We start from the raw sequence: 17,075 nt of genomic DNA, 5'->3' as shown, positions 1-17,075 counted from the left end.
GATTTCTACTTCCCCCAATCTAAAAAATAGACATAAAACTGTAATTATATTTCTTACTTTTAGATTTAACAACTTGTTTTTATATCATATTCATTTCCAGCTATAAATAAGGCTTCCCTTGTGACAAAGATCAAGAAAGGAAAAAAGTTCAGCAAAAATAACACTGACTTAATCTGACAGCATATGCAACATTCCACCCCCATAGTAGTCCACCTTTATAGTGAAAGGGTAGAGGTACATTTCCCCATCTCCTCTCCATGGCCAGATTTGATTGTTAGGATTATACCAGAGCTCAGTATAAACAAAGCTGGGTCTCAGTCAACTAGTATTTATTAAACAGCAAACATGTGACAGGCACCACTAAGTGCTAGGAATATAAAGGCAAAAAACAGCCTCTTGTCTCCTCTAATGAGAGAAACAAAGGCCTGAACAGTCCCTACTCACAGTCTAATGGGAAGAACACAAGCAAACAACTCTATACTAAATATGGGATAAATTCAAGACAACAAATGAAAGGCAATATCCTTAAGAGGAACAGATAATTAGCTGAAACTTGAAGGAAACCCAGAGAAGCCAGGAGGCAGAAATGAGGAGGGAGGGGGGTGGAGCCAAGATGGCAGAGTGAAAGCAGTGACTTGCTTAAGCTCTCCCCCAAACCCCTCCAAATACTCATAAAAAATGGCTCTAAAAAAATTCTGAAGCAGCAGAACCCACAAAAAGACAGAGTGAAACAAATTTCCAGCCCAAGACAACCTGGATGATTGATCAGAAAGGTGTATTGAGCCGGGCTGGGAGTGCAGTGCAGCACAGCATGGGTGCGCAGGCCATAGCAAACCTGGAGCAGGCCTCAGAGGACTGAATCGCAGGCAGCTGTGGAGGTTTCCAGGCTCCTCAATCCACGAACTCCAAAGACAACTTAGAAGGTCAGTGGGAAAAGTCTGTTTCTGTCGGTGCTGAGACAGGAAGGTGAGGTTTCAGCTCCATTCCCCAAGAGTGGGGAGTGGAGGGGGGGAGCAGCTGCTTCCCTAGCTTCCGGCCCACAGACTGAGGGGGAATCCAGTGGCTGATCAGAGAGGGATTGCAGGGATCTTTTGCTTTGCCCGTGTGTGGATCTGGGTCACAGTTCTGGGCGGCGGTGCTGGGGTGATGAGAAGCACTGGTGGTGTAGCTTGCAGTGGTTGTGGAGAGGAGCCCCTCCTCACAGTTACAGGACAGAAAGGAATACTTGTGGTCACAGGCCAGGAAAGGAGTAAACACCTCACCCCTCATCATACCACCTTGGAAGAACTGAAAATTTACAGGTCCCCACAAGTATCTCTGAAAACAGCTGTACAAACCCCTGAAGCTTGGGACAGTACATTCTCCACATTGGAAGCAGACTCTTACCTTAACAAAGAGTTTAAAACTCAAGTAATTGGCCGGGATCATGAGCAAGCAGTGCAAAAAGAGTCAGACTATAATCTTACTTTGGTGAAAAAGAAGATCAAAATACACAACCAGAAGAAGACAACAAAGTCAAAGCTCCTACATCCAAAGCCTCCAAGAAAAATATGAATCAGTCCCAGGCCTTGGAAGAGCTCAAAAGGGATTTTGAGAAGCAAGTAAGGGAAGTAGAGGAAAAAAAATGAGAGTGATGCAAGAAAATCAAAAAACAAGTCAACAGCTTGCTAAAGGAGACCCAAAAAATACTGAAGAAAATAACACCTTAAAAAATAGCCTAACCCAAATGGCAAAAGAGGTCCAAAAAGCCAATGAGGAGAAATGCCCTAAAAAGAAAAATTGGCCAAATGGAAAAGGAAGTCCAAAATTACTGAAGAAAATACTTCCTTAAAAATTAGAATAGAGCAATTGGAAGATAGTGACTTTATGAGAAATCAAACACAGTAAACAAATCCAAAAGAATGAAAAATTAGAAAACAATGTGAAATATCTCATTGGAAAAACAACTGACCTGGAAAATAGATCCAGGAGAGAGAATTTAAAAATTATTGGACTATCTGAAAGCCATGATCAAAAAAAGAGCCTAGACCACCTTTCAAGAAATTATCAAGGAAAACTGCCCTGTGATATATTAGAACCAGAGGGCAAAATAGAAATTGAAAGAATCCACAGATCTCCTCCTGAAAGAGATCCCCAAAGGAAAACTCCTAGGAATATTGTAGCCAAATTCCAGAGTTCCCAGGTCAAGGAGAAAATATTACAAGCTGCCAGAAGGAAACAATTCAAGTACTGTGGAAACACAATCAGGATAACACAAGATTTAGCAGCTTCTACATTAAAGGACCACAGGGCATGGAATATAATATTCCGGAGGGCAAAGGAGATAGGATTACAACCAAGAATCACCTACCCAGCAAAACTGAGTATAATCCTTCAGGGGAAAAAATGGTCATTCAGTGAAATAGAGGACTTTCAAGCATTCTTGATGAAAAGACCAGAGCTGAATAGAAAATTTGACTTTCAAATACAGGACTCAAGTGGAACATGAAGAGGTAAACAGGAAAGAGAAATCATAAGAGACTTATTAAGATTGAACTGTTTACATTCCTGCATGGAAAGATGATATTTATAACTCATGAGACCTTTGTCAGTATTAGGGTAGTTGGAGGAAAAAAATTATATGTATGTATAGTAGATAGATAGATAGAGGGCACAGGGTGAGTTGAAGATTAAGGGGTCATATCTGGAGAATAAAATTAAGGGATGAGAGAGGATTATACTCGGAGAAGAAGAAAGGGAGAGGTAGAATGGGGTAAACTATCTCACAAAAAAAACACAGAAAAGTCTCTTACAGTGGAGGGGAAATGGGGGAAGGTGAGAGAGAATGAGTGAATCTTATTCTCATAGGATTTGGCTTAAGGAGGGAATAACAAACACATTCAATTGGGTATGGAAATCTGTCTTACCTACAGGAAAATAGGGGGAGAAGGGGACAAGAGAGCAGGGATGATAGAAGGGCAGATTGGGAAAGGGAGTAATCAGAAGTAAATACTTCTGAGGAGGGACAGGGTCAAAAGAAAGAATAGAATAAATGGGAGGCAGGATAGGATTAAGGGAAATAGAGTTAGTTTTTCACAACATGTCTACTATGGACGTGTTTTGCATAACTGCACATGTACAACCTATATTGAGTTGCTTGCCTTTTCAATGAGGGTGGGTGGGGAGGGAAGAAGAGAGAAAATTTGAAACCTAAAGTTTTAAAAACGTATGTTTAAAAAAAAAGTTTTCACAAGCTACTGGGAAATAAGAAATACAGGAAATGGGGTACAGAAGTCTATCCTGCCCTACAGGAAAATAGAAGGGGAAGGGGATAAGAGAAGGGGAGAGAGATAGAAGAGAGGACAGACTAGGGAAAGGGATATTCAGAATGCATGCCATCTTGGGGTGGGAGGAGGGGGGAGATGGGGTATAAATTTGGAATTCAAAAACTTGTGGGAGTGAATGTTGAAAGCTAAAAATAAATAAATTTAAAAGAAAAAAAAAGAAATGAGGAGGGAAAGTATTCCAGGTATAGGGGAAAGCCAGTGAAAGTGCTCAGAGTTAGAGAGATGGAAAGAAGGCCAGTCTCATTGTATCCTAGCTCTGGGATTGGGGTAGGGTGTAAAGCAGGCTAAAAAGGTAGAATAGGTGAGAGAGAAGATGGAGAGCTAGGACTTCAAAGACATCTTGTAACCCTGCCCTCAATTGTTACAGTACGTTTAAGACATAGTAACTCATCTGGCCTTCGCAACAGCCCTATGAAAGAGGGAATAAAAGGATATTGCAGAAGAAGAAACTGAGGTTCAGAGGAACTTCCCCTTACAGAGATTTTTTTTTATCCCATTCCTTTCTCACATTAGAAATGCCCTACATCAGCAGTTCTTCAAACTGCTATCTTACCAAACAGAAGAGAGAGAGAGAGAGAGAGAGAGAGAGAGAGAGAGAGAGAGACAGAGAGAGACAGAGACAGAGACATTGAAAGAGAGACAGACAGACAGACAGAGACAGAGAGACAGAGAGAAAAGAAATAGAGATGGAGACAGAGACAGAGAAACAGAGACAGAGACAAAGGGAGAGAGACAGAGACAGAGAAGAGAAGACAACATCTTCATGGCTATGATTACATGAAATGTATGTATCATATTCTTCCAGGCTTTTTACTGTCCTGGTCACTCTGGTAAAAAACACTCTCCAGCTTCTCAGCATCCTTTCTAAAATATAGAGGACAAAATGGAAAAAGAAAAAGCTGTACCAGGGCTCTGACACTGTGACCCTGGGCAAATCACAACATCTCTCTTTTCAGTTTCTTCATTTGTAAAAATGAAAGGCTTACACTCAGTGACCTCTAAGGTCCCTTCCAGCTTTACATCTCTGATTCTTTGTGGTCTGACCAGGGCAAAGGACAAGAGGACTATAGGATCCTAGAATTTAGAGATTATCTAATCCAATACCATAGTTTTATGGAAATTGACTCCCAGGGAAGTAAAATGACTTGTCCAGAGTTCCACAGGTTGCAGAATTTGTCATTCATATGAAGTTTTTGTGACTTCACAGATGGGGCACTCCTATCTACTAATCCTGGACTCTGCTACCTCTCAACTCAGAAGCCTCAGGCCATTATTAGATTTCTTGGGTGTGATATCACATATGGCTCATGATCTTGGAATCCATTGAAACCCCCAGAACTTTTTTCAGATGCCTCTTCTGACCTCATAACTTGAGAAGCTGATTTGTTTAATGCCAATATAAGAATATACATTTATTCCTATTAAATTTCATATCACTAAAGTTATTAAAATGTCCCTACTCATTGACCCAGAGATTCTACTGCTAGTCATCTATTGCAGAAAGGTACCCTATGTAACTAAATATTTGTAGCAGAATTTTGGTTTTGTAGCAGCAAAGAATCAAAATTAGATGACAAAACAAAATGTGCTACACTACTGTAATAGAATATTCATAATAACTAATTGATGTGGTTTAGGGATGCAGGAACTCCAGAATACTGAGGTTCAGGGCAGAGTTGTCTAGAAAGAATTCTCAGACTCAAGCAGTCTTCCAATCAAGTGGCAAAAAGTTTATTATAATGCTAATAAAGGCAGGCAGAGTTCCTTGGGGAATTTGCAACCTAATGGGGGTGATGCTAAAGCTTATATAGGAAAAGTTCAGTGCATTGTCTGCCAACCATGCTAATTAGGTGGTGAACACACAGTTTCTGTACCTTGGGCACAGGCGACATTCACTACTGGCATGGCTGTCTTGTTTGTGCAAGATATCCTCGAGAGTTGACGTCTATTGCTTGACCTCTAGATTATATATGGTAATTGAGGGAATTAGTACATGATAGTCCTGCTGGTATAAGACAGCCCTGTTCATCCGAGGGAAATTCTACAGAGGTCAGCTTGGTCTTGTAACAGGGAGAGACAGTTTGCCTCACTGGGGCCACTCGTGAGATATTGCAAGAGATAGAGTCTTTGGGCTGAGGAGAGATATGGTCCTAGGGCTGGGGTCCGAGCACAAGCACGCCATCACTGATGACAATGAAGAAAACAGAGAACCATGGGAAGATGTATGAGCTGAAACAAAGTGAAGTAGAAAGATGATAATACAATGATTTCAACAATGTGATTCAAAAGAACAAGTAAAATCAAAACTAAACTGAACAATGCATAATCATAATTATCCATTTTGGCCCCAAAGAGAAGAAAAGATGTACCTCTCTTCTTTTCAATTAAAAATCAAGTTAACTGTACTGTAGTCTAGCCCAGATCTTGTCATTCTGTCCACAAAAATGGAAGGCATTCTCCAGCATTCTCCTGATCTGCTTATCTAGTAACACCAGAAAAAGTAAGTTTAGTCTCACATGATCTGTTCTTGACAAAGCCAAGTTGGCTCTTAACCATCCCTGATGTCTTTTTCCAAGCAATCACAAGCTTTAATGTTGTGTCCTAGAATTTGATCAGGAATTGGGCATGATCACTGTTGGAACACTCCATTTTCCCTCCCTGTCCTTACTACCTCCACCACCCCATTATTGGTTTTTAGTTGGGACAAGGTTTGCTCTTTGGTCTTGTAACACCTTTCTCTCGGTGCAGGATGCCATCTGCCGGTACAATTCAGTCAACATCTGCCTGAGCTGCTTGCAGCCCAAACCCTCCAATGTCATCTTCCAGGCCAAGACAGAAGACTGTTTGTGCTTGGAGGCATAGAACAACTTCACTTTGGGCAGGGGGAGGGTCATTCCAGGAGTGCCAGCCAGTGTCTGGGCCAGACGCAGGGGCATTCTGCAAACTCTACTGTACCCAGAACCCCCTGCCCCTGGAACTACACTGCAGTCCTGTTGAAGTGAGCAACACGTCTAAGATGGGGTGTGGGCAGCAGTGCACCGGCTGCTATTGCTCTTCAAATGATGCAAGAACCTGTGCAGCACCCACTACTACCCCAATGTGATGTGCTTATCTACCTCCTCGTGCACTCCCACCAAGTCACCTGTATTCCCCAACTCTGGCTTCCTCTTTGGGGGACTGTACATCAGTACGCAAGGGGACCCACTTACAAAGACCCAATCGTGCCCCACCTACTTCCACCCCTGCTGGTCCTTGAAGATCCAAGAGCGTGTGTCAGCAGTGACCCTGAGATGGCTACCAAGGCTGCCATTCTCTTCAGAGGCTTCTTCAACTTTCAGATGGGCAATCCTGTGGCCGGCTTCCTGCAGGGGCAGAGCCCAGGGATCCTGAAGGAGCTCTTTTATTGGCACAGCACCATGGACTACCCCATGAAGTGCCCCTCTGGCTACAGCCAGCACCAGGCCTATCTCAGTGAAGGGCACCGAATCCTCTATTGCCTCGAAGCCAATAGGCTACTTGCCCAACAGGTGGCCCTTATTTACCTTCCCTCCCTTTCTCCAGCCTCCTATGCTAAATGAAAGCAACCCAAACACCCACCACCCCGGTGGACTCAGACGGAAGCCAGGTTTGGGTGAGTTCAAAGGGCACATCTGAACCCTGGCACTTTGTCAAGGGCCCTATAGAAGCCTTCTTTTCTGGGGGACCAGGAGCCTTCAGGGCGCAGTGTGGAGGCCATTGCTGGAGTCTGGATGTCCTTAATGTTTGCCCTGGTGATTGCTGCTGTTGGGGTAGTCTGGAGTATCAGATTCTACAAGAACAGGCAATATCTGGAATTGCAAGGAAGAAATTTGTGTTCACATTGGGGAAGGAATGTAGAAGACACCCAGATCAATATGGCATGAGTTTCCCTCCCCCACCCTTATTTTACATTTACCCTCCCCCCACCTCCTAATCCCCACCCTGGCCAATTCTCCTTCATTCTCCTTCAGCCTTAATAGAACTCAGAGTGCTTCTTTATCCTACCCAAGGCCCTGGACTCCATTTGCCATGGGAAAGAAGGTTATTGTCCAAGCTTCAAATTCTTGCTGGAGGTACCTTAGTAAAGCAGAAAGCAACCCACGGGGGAGATGGGCCTCTAACAACTTCTGAGGTCTTCAGGTGCTTTCTCCTTTCTTGGGTCTCAGGATGTATAGGTAGATAGATGGATGGGTGGATGGATGGATGGATAGATAGATAGATATTTATTGTTTCTGCCCTTGGGGACCTTACATTCTGATGGAGGAAAACTACGCATAAAAGAGAGCTAGAAAGGGGAGATGGTGGAGTGGCTTGCAGTCAGATCATAGAGTTATAAAACCGCAGAATAAGTGATCCATGGAGACCAGCCTCAAACCCTGGGGGTTTTCTAAAACAAAAACCAAACCCGATTTCAGGGTCAAACATAAGCTTAAAGGCGCCTGAGAAGGAATCGGGCCCTCTAAACTATTCCTAACAAATGGGCAATCCAGCCTGCACTGGAAACCAGTGAGAGAGAACACAAGACTGCTGAGGCAGCCCACTCCTGGCTAGCTCCAATCTGTAGGCTGTCTTTCCTTGTATCAAGCCTAAATCAGCCACTTGACAACTTCCTACCTCTGTCCTAGGAGTTCAAGCTGAACAAGCCCAGTCTCTTTTTCATGGGGCATCTCCTTGAGTACTGGAAGGCAGGTGTCCTGTCCCCATCCTCAGTCTCTCCAGCCCCCATACCCAGTTCTTTCAAATAATCCTTCAGCATCCCTTCAACCACATCCTCAATGCTCTTTAGTTTTAACCACAACCCCCCCCCAAAAAAAAATGAATACAGGTATGGTCTTGAACTAGGAATAAACCATCTGGCCTGAAGGTCCCTTGACATGTAAGGAGTCTTGTTTGTCCAAAGGGCAGGGCAATTTAAAAATACTATTTCAGCCTGGTGAATGGCACCTCTGGATAGTGGTTTTAATTTTAGTGTGATTTTCTACAGCCCAATTCTGTGTTTCGGTGTCCTCCTCTGCCTGATAGAATAATAAAGGGATTGTAGAGCATAAATTGTACTGGAACTGGCAGCAGCCAGTTAAATACAAAGGCAGATCCAGTTGGATACCAAGGGCTGTTTGGCATGCTTATCCTGTGAACTGAGATTCCTGTCCTGGCTTTCTCTGCCTCTGATTTGTGTTGTGTGTCTGAATCAAGTGTTCACTGAATTGGAGGTGGGTGGAAGGGGCTTTGAGTCTCTTGTCTCCTCTCCCTTTACTTGCATTCTTGAGTAAGAAAGAGGATCAAGATGAGAGGCATTGCTGAGGGATCCTCTGATACCTAAATCTAATCTCCTCTAATCTCCACAGCAAAAAAAGTGATGCCAGAGCTAACCTGACCCAGGAAGACCAAACAACTTGTGTGTAAGGAAACTTGGATTAGTGGGGATACTGGAGGAATTCATGGGGGCTGAGGAGAGGCAAAACATTAAAAAAGGAAGGAGGGTGCATTAAATTTCTCAGGGCTCAGGACTTGCCAGAAATCCCTTTTAGAGTAAGTTGAAATTTATTCCAGAAATATCTTGGTGCGTTTAAGTGCCTGAACTTGGTGGAAAGACCCACAAGAATGTCTTTTCTCAGCTGAATTCCTTCTGTAATTCTGTATGGTGTCATCTCATTCAAAATACTTCAGTTCAATTCAACTCAACATTTACTGAGCATTGTATTCCAAACCCAGGGCTGGGTGCTGGGAGGAGACACTAAGTTAAGACATGAAGTGGTCCTTGCTATGGAGGCCATGGTCTAGAACATCTGAAACAAATTAATCATTACCTCTTGAAATCTTTAGCTCACTTCTTGGCCTTCTCACGCTGTGTCCTTCCTATTCTTACAAATGTCTTCCAGTAAATTTATTTTTTAAAATCATTTCCATTTTTTTAAGTGAGCTTTTTCAAAGAACAAAGATCTTTTTTCTCTCCCTCTCTCTTCCTCCTACTGGAAACAAAAAAACAATATTCTCATAACAAGTATTCATAGGTAAGCCAAACATATTCCCACACTGGCCATGGCTGACAATGTATGCTTCCTTCTGCATCCTGAATCCATCCCCTCTCAGGCAGAAGGCAGGTGGTCTACTTCATCTTTGGTCCTCTGGAGCTAGGCTTGTGGACATGATGTTGATCTGAGCTCTTAAATCTTTCCAAGGTGTTTGTCTTTATGGTGTTGTGACGGTCGAAATGGCTCTCCAGTTTCTGTTCATTTCACTTGGCATTTTTGTGGGTACCAGTGCTGGAACTAGGCTGCTATCCCTCAGTCTCACTCCAGCACCCCAAGCTCCTTTCCAAATTAGGCAAAGGACATTCTAATGCTCCCCAATTAGGGCCTTGCTAATGTTTGTGATATTTTTCTAATGGTGCTGCTTGCTACCAAAACACCAAAGTATGCCTCCCCCCTCCCTCTCTGAGGCGCCTGGCCTCTGGGCTGGAAACCACTGCTTCCCCTAGATAACTCTCTTTGATATTCAAAATGGTAAGATTATTCCTATGAGCCAAAAAGAGGCAGAAAAGGGGCAGCTAGGGAGCACAGTGGATAGAACTCTGGCCTTGGAGTCAGGAGGACCTGAGTTCAAATCCGACCTCAGACACATAACACTTACTAGCTGTGTGACCCTGGGCAAGTCACTTAACCTCGATTGCCTCACCAAAATGCAAAAAAAAAAAAAAAGGGGAGAGATCGAGAGAGGCAGAAGAGAACACTAAAATGAGCTTGTTAGGTTAGCTATCAGGAGATCTGGGTTCAAATCCTGATTCAGCCACTTATTAGTTGTGAGGGACTCTCAGGGACCAGAGGCTCCGATACATCATAAAACAGAGATGATCACCCTTCACAGGACTGTTGGGAAGAATGCACGATGCAAACCCTATGGCATTAGAGTAATGAGAAATAGATAATGGATGGATGCAGGGGTCTTGGAAAACCTTAAAGTGCTACATCAACGTGAGTGCTGACGCCCACTACAACTACAACTGACACAGCCAGTTATCCTGATTTAGGATGCACAATGAAGGCCTTTGAGTAATATCTGTCCACTTCCGTCTGGCCAACTCCCTTTTCAGCAGGGGTTCTTAACCTGGGCTCTAAATGGGTGGACCTGGATAGATTTTAGGGGGTCCACGGACTTGGATGGGAGACAAAAATTGCATCTTTATTCTCACTAATGTCTAAGAACTGGTAGTTTGAGGACAGACTGAAGTATACTATTTTTCACTTTCTTTCATTCTTTTTCTTTTATTGCATTTGATAAATTTTGAAAATGTTTTACATGATTGCACATGTATAACCTATATCTGATTGCTTACTGTCTCAGGGAGCGGTAAAGGGAAGGAGGAAGGGAAGGACAGAATTTAGAACTCAAAACCTAAAAAATGTTAAAAATAATTGTAACATGCAAACAAAACATGTAATTGAGGGGGGAAATTAAATACATATTTTTTTTAAAAATCTGATTCTAAGAAGGGGCCCATGGATGTCCCCACACTGCTGCCCAAGGAGTCCAGGACCAAAAGCCTGATTCCTTGTCTGGGATGCTATCAGCCACAACTTACATTCCCACCCACATAGAGACACTTACACAGTCACCTTGACCTGCTATGTTTCTCATATCCATCCTCTCTTCCAGTCACAGCCTCCACTCTAGTACAGTTCACAACCCCTCTGCTCCTAATCTCCTCCATCCAATTTATCATCCACATGGCTGCCAAATTCCTACTCAGGTCTGACCCCTTGAGCAAGAAGTTTCTGTGGCTTCCTCGCCTCTGTGGTGAAATACAAACATCTCTGTTTGTCATATGAAGCCCGTTAGACTCTGACTCCAGGTTACCTTTGTAGGCTTATGCACCTTGTCCCTTTTAATGCACTCTATGTGTCAACCAAATGGGCCTGTTTTCCATCTCCTTTCTCAATGCTTTGTACTGGCTGTTCACCATTTCTGGAAATGATATGTCTACCTTAGACTCCCTTTAAGGTTCAGACTAAGGACTATTTTCTGTGGTAGGCCTTTTCCTGACCACCTCACTTGTTAATGTCCACTCTCTATATTCCTTTGTCCAGTTTATTATGCGCATATGTTGTTTTTTTCTAACACAATAGAATGTGTCAAAATATTTTGGAGATACCCTGCTTTCCAGAGCTAAGGCCTAACAAACAGGCCGTGCCCTGAGCTTGGCATAACAATAATCTTCTGTGCTCAGGGTGATATCACCCCCTGGCAAAGTGTATTACTTGGACCAGCACCAGGTGTTCACTGAGGGATTTAGCTCCCCCTGTTTCCCAGGACCGTCCATCACATGTTCACAATCCCTGTTCCTTGTCACTGACAGGTACTATTCTCCTGTTCTTGTTAGAGAGCTCTGGTTCTATACCTGGCAGAGCGTCCAAGACCCCTAAGATCTGAGACAATAGCTATTCCCATGCGACCCAAGAGTGCCTGTATTGTCCCAAGAAATGCCAACCATGGGAACTCTCTCAAGATCTAAGAATGATCGTGTTGTGGCCCACCCCTTTCATGAATATAAGTGGCCCCAGCCTTAGCAGCCTCAAGCCCTCCTTCTTAGGAGGGGGGGCTTCCACATGCATGCATCATTTTCTTCCCTCTGAAATTAATTACACCTCTGTTTTTGTCCTGACTGTCCTATCTTTAGCCTGCTCTGTTTGCCTCTGGACACCCACGGATTAGAGGCTGGTTCTGGAACAATTGACTTATGTAGGGTCCTAGAAGGCAGGAACTATTTTGATTTTTAGCTTTTGTTTGCCCAGGATGGATATATAACAGATATTTAATAAATGCATGGCTGCTCCCTCTACCCCCTTTGACAGTTTCTTCCTAAGTTAGAGAAATGGAATTGAGGAAAGTCAGAGAATTCGATGTGATGGTTGGGAAACACCTTGATCTAATGTTTTGTAAGATTTAGAGCTGGCAGAGACCTCAGAGATCATCCCATTCAAACTCCTCATTTACAGATAGGAAACTGAGGCCTAGCGAGGGGAATTGACTTGTCCAAGGTCGCACAGGTAGTTAGTAACAAAAGGTGCATTCAAGGCCAAGACCTTGGATTCCAAATCCCTGTACTCTTGTTGTCTCCAACGGTCTTACATGGTTTCTGTGGATTAATTCATTCAGCAAGCATTTATTATAAACCTACTATGTGCTAGGCACAGGATTCCAATTTCATTTCATCATGAACAGAAGCCAGACGGTGCTTTTCTTTGGGGAAGCACGTATGAAGGGAGAAGCCAGAAAGGGTCTGTCATTGCCAAAAGTCCAAGGATTTGCTGCTCTCGAGAGAAATAAGAGCTGGAAACTGAAAAAAAAAATTCTGTGATTTCATTAGAACACCCAGATGAGGAAACTCTCTTTAAACTAACATAGGTCATCACCTTCTCTGCAATTTCTAGCTTTAGAGAATTTCCCAGAGCACTGAGAGGTAAAGTGATTTGCCCAGAGCCACACAGCAAGTGTGTGTGAGATATGAGACTAGAATCCAGGTTTTCCTGGCTTGGAGGGAGGCTGATTGTCCTCCACTATGTCACATATTATCTCCATTTTACAAATGAAGAAACTGAGGCTCAGAGATGCTAGGTGACTTACTAATGGTCACACATGGCTGGCGTCAGAAGCCATATTTGAGTTCAGTTCATTCTAGGCTTTAAAATCTATGGTTCTCTAAATGCTTTGTCTTTCTGAATTGTAGGAATGTGAGGGGAAGGAGGAGGGATGTCACTATAAGCTGAGGGAATCATAGCGTCACACGGTGAAAGCTGGTCAGGGACAATGGTAGTGGTCATTCAATCCATTCTCCCACATTAACTTCAAATTTTAAGCCAGGACTTAGGTCCATATTCTATTTACAGGATAAAATTCTGGTGACTTCCTCAAGTTAGAAACTAGGTAGGATGGAAGAATCAGAAGAGTTGAATGTATTGGAATAGAATGGAATTGAAAGAATGGATGAACAGACATTAGGTTTGGAATCCTGGATCAAGGAGATAAGAGAGAGAGAGAGAGAGAGAGAGAGAGAGAAGAGAGAGAGAGAGAGAGAGAGAGAGAGAGAGAGAGAGAAAAGGGAAAAGTCAGTTGAGAGACACAGCCTCTTGTCCCTTCCAGAGGCAGAGTGCTACCATGGCTATAATGTGGTATCAGAGGTCAGGATTTTGGATCTCATCCTAGCCACTATCTGTGTGACTTTTGGACTTCAGTACAGTCATATCCAACTCTTTGTGACCCTATTTGGGGTATTCTTGGCAATGATGCTGTGGAGTGGTTAGCCATTTCCTTCTCTAGCTCATTTTACAGATGAGGAAACTGAGGCAAACAAGGTTAAGTGACTTGCCAAGGGTCACACAGCTAGTAAGTGTCTAAGGCCAGATTTGAACTCAGGAAAATGATTTTTTCTGATTTCAGCACAGTGCTCAATCCACTTCACCACCTAGATGATTTTGGGGCCTTCAATATCCTTGATGCATACCATTTGCAGGAAATGCACTTTACAAAGAAACCTTAAAAGGCTATACAAATATGTTACTTTTTCAGGTGTAGTGAAGGCAGGTCCCCGAATCCACTGAGTAGCCATTCTTCGTCTCCACCAAATACAGCTTATGGAAATGGGGTTCCACGGTAGTGAGTAAGATGTAAACCCTTAGGATGATTCTATGATTCTGACAAGGGGAAGAGGGGAATATTCGATCCATCTCAGCTTTTTAAGCCAAGGAGTAGAAATCAACCACTTGTCTTGAGGTTGTGAGGCTGAACCAGGTCCTCACTGCACATCCCTCTAGCTCTCACATTTTCTCCCCACTACCTTGTCTTTACAATAAGCATGAGAGGCGCAATACCGTGTGGCTAGAAGGTCAGGCCTGAGTAGAAGTCCTTTCTCCTGGCACTTGACATTTTGATGTTATTCCAGGTAATTGTCTAAAACGATCACCTATAAAAGAATTGCTGCTCTGAGTTAGTGGAGGGATTTTTCCATGCTGGGGCTTCCTACAGTAATAAAAATATAAGAATGGACCAGAAAACCAAGGTACCAAGCTTACTGGAAAGATACCATTGCTTGAGATTCATGTCAGCTCTAAGACTTTTCCCCGACTAACATCTGAAAAACATAAGTATAGCTACAAATAACAAATCAAGATTTTTAGTGGATTTCATTTGCTTAAAGTGAGATCTATTTGTTTTCTGTCCCCACTTTCTGGAAGGGGAATGGATAATAACTGGCATCTTTAAGGTCAGTAAACTGATTTCTTCACAACTCTGGGGTATAGAGTGCAAACATTGCCTTTTCATTTTATAAATTAGGAAACTGAGGCTTGGATTGGTTAAACGACTTACCCATGATTGCAGCTAGTGACCCTCGGAGGCAAGATTTGAACCTGGGTCTCTCCTGGGTAAGCCCAGCGTTCTTTGTAAAAGATCAAGCTTCTTCATCACTGTGCAGCTTCGTAGCATCTCAGGTCTGTGTTTCTGAAGTGGACTCGAGGGCACGGAGGGTGGTCGATGCTTACATGGCTGGTCTGAAAAGGGCGTGGGTGGGAGAGACAGACAGACAGACAGATGGATAGAGACACAGTCCCTCTCTTTCTCTGTCTCCTCCCTCCCTCTGCTTGTCTCCGGAGCTGTCATCAATTAGGCTGGGGCGGCCTCTAGTGGTCACAAGCTGAAACAGTCCAGTCTGTTAACCACCGCTGACTGGGGAGAAGAGACACCACTTTTGTGTCACAGAACATAGTGTCAGAGTTGGGACAGACCTCAGAGATCACCTGGTTCCAGTTCGCCCATTTTACAGATGAATAAATTGAGGCTTACAGACATGAACTCATTTGCTCAAGGGGCCGCATCTAGGTAGTGGCAGAAGTGGGAGGGACCTGGTTCATGGGAGTCGACACCAGTTTGGACATCTATGCTACCAAGCTGGATACAGCTTGGACTCAGATTTTGAGGAAGCAAGGTGGTGCAGTAAATAGAGTGTTGGACCTGGAGTCAGGAAGAATGGAATTGAAATCCAGCCTCAGCCACACTTAATAGTTGCGTTACTTTGGTCAAGTCACTTAATCTCTGCCTGGTAACAATAGCACCCATTTCCCAGGGTTGTTGTGAGAATAAAATGAAATATCTGCAAAGTACTTTGCAACCCTTAAGGCTGTATTTAAATGCTAATTAGCATCATCATCATCATCTTCATCATCTTTTGGACCTGAGACTTAGAGATGTGAAATGTCTTTGCCAAGGTCACATTGCTAATTGGTGGCGGAGCTGGGACTCCTAGCCCAGTGCTTCCCACTACAATAAGCTGATTCTTCTCTAGGTCAAGTGATGAAGCAGCTTTCTTAAAGTCACAGATTAAACTGTTATTATTAATTAAATTAAATTAAGTAAACAGATTAAAGCTCAGTGTTGAAGCTCATTTTATGGGACCAGCAGCATTCAAGAGAAATCTAAGAGTGAGAGTAAAGAGTTAGGGGTATGCTCCACTTGTGAAAAGAGGAAGGAAGACAAACTAATTCCAGAGGAAGAGAGGAAAGCTAAGAGCTCAGGAGGATTTATGCAAGACTACAGGGCCACCCAGAACAAGGGAGGGATGGGGTAGGGGGAGAGAGAAAGCACATGACTTAATGATTCAGTAGATAGGGGATGGGGGTTATGGACATCAGCAAAGCACCCAGAATCAGAAGATGGGGTATGCTAATTAATGAGTCGTTTAGTAATTTGTCAAAGCTTAGGGAAAGGCTGGCTACCCCATACCCCAGTCCCCCTTTCTCCTCCTTACCTCGCATGGAGATTACAATGCCACTAGATTAGGGTCTGAACAAGAGTAGGGCCCTGGCCTGAAGCTACCCACCAATAATGGTTTTATAGCATTATGCTGTAAACCACAGGTTAAAATTGTACCCAGGTCTAGGCTGGCATTTAAGTTTTCACTCAGAGGTTCAGATTAAAGTAAGAGAAGAGTCTGGGCTGGACTCCACCTAACAGGATTGAAGGCTCGTCTGTGCTTCCCCTCTGAAGACATTGTGCCATTTGGACCTGAGGATAATGGTATACAGAGGCTCCTGTGTGTTTCTGTATGTGTGACTGATTGCCTGGTGTATTTAGATATCGTCAACTCTTCGCAGATCTCATCATGCCCCTAAAAGGAATGCTTCAGTATGGGCAAGAGGCTGAATAACCATTTCCCAGGCCTCCTGTGGGCACTGGGCAGGGGCAATGAGATTTGATTGTAGGATGCTGGTCCAGGAATGCCATCTTCAGGTGGCTTGTGAGATCTTTCACAACTGGAAGTGAATGGACGCTTGGAACTAATGAAAATTAGTCTTTCCTGTGCCAGCCTCTTCTACATGATAGGGTACCCCAAGTGGAAATCAGTGAGAGACCAGCCCAGGGAGCAATCTAGCATCTGCCTGATGGTTTAAGGAGAAATCTACAGTCTTCCTAGGGGCCATATATTTGCCCAGCCCTGGACATTCTGCCCAGTGGTCTAATAGTGCTAATGGTTTGCCTAGTGATTCAGACAACACAATAAAATGTAACTCAGGAAGCCCAGTGCCATATCACTTGTGAAGTTCTCTTGTCCCACCTAACACAGAAAGTCAGGTTAGAAGAAAAAAACTACTGTCTGGATCCTGCAGGTGTGACAATTTTTTTTTTAATTAGGAATTATCATCTCTTGTTTTCCACACATTAAAGGGAGAGCAACAGGTGAAA

The sequence above is a fragment of the Phascolarctos cinereus genome, unplaced genomic scaffold (assembly GCF_003287225.1).
Source record: "Phascolarctos cinereus isolate Bilbo 61053 unplaced genomic scaffold, phaCin_HiC Scaffold_9;HRSCAF=440, whole genome shotgun sequence".
Lineage (NCBI taxonomy): Eukaryota > Metazoa > Chordata > Mammalia > Diprotodontia > Phascolarctidae > Phascolarctos > Phascolarctos cinereus.
The sequence above is the reverse complement of the archived record's forward strand: the minus strand, read 5'-3'. Positions refer to the sequence as shown.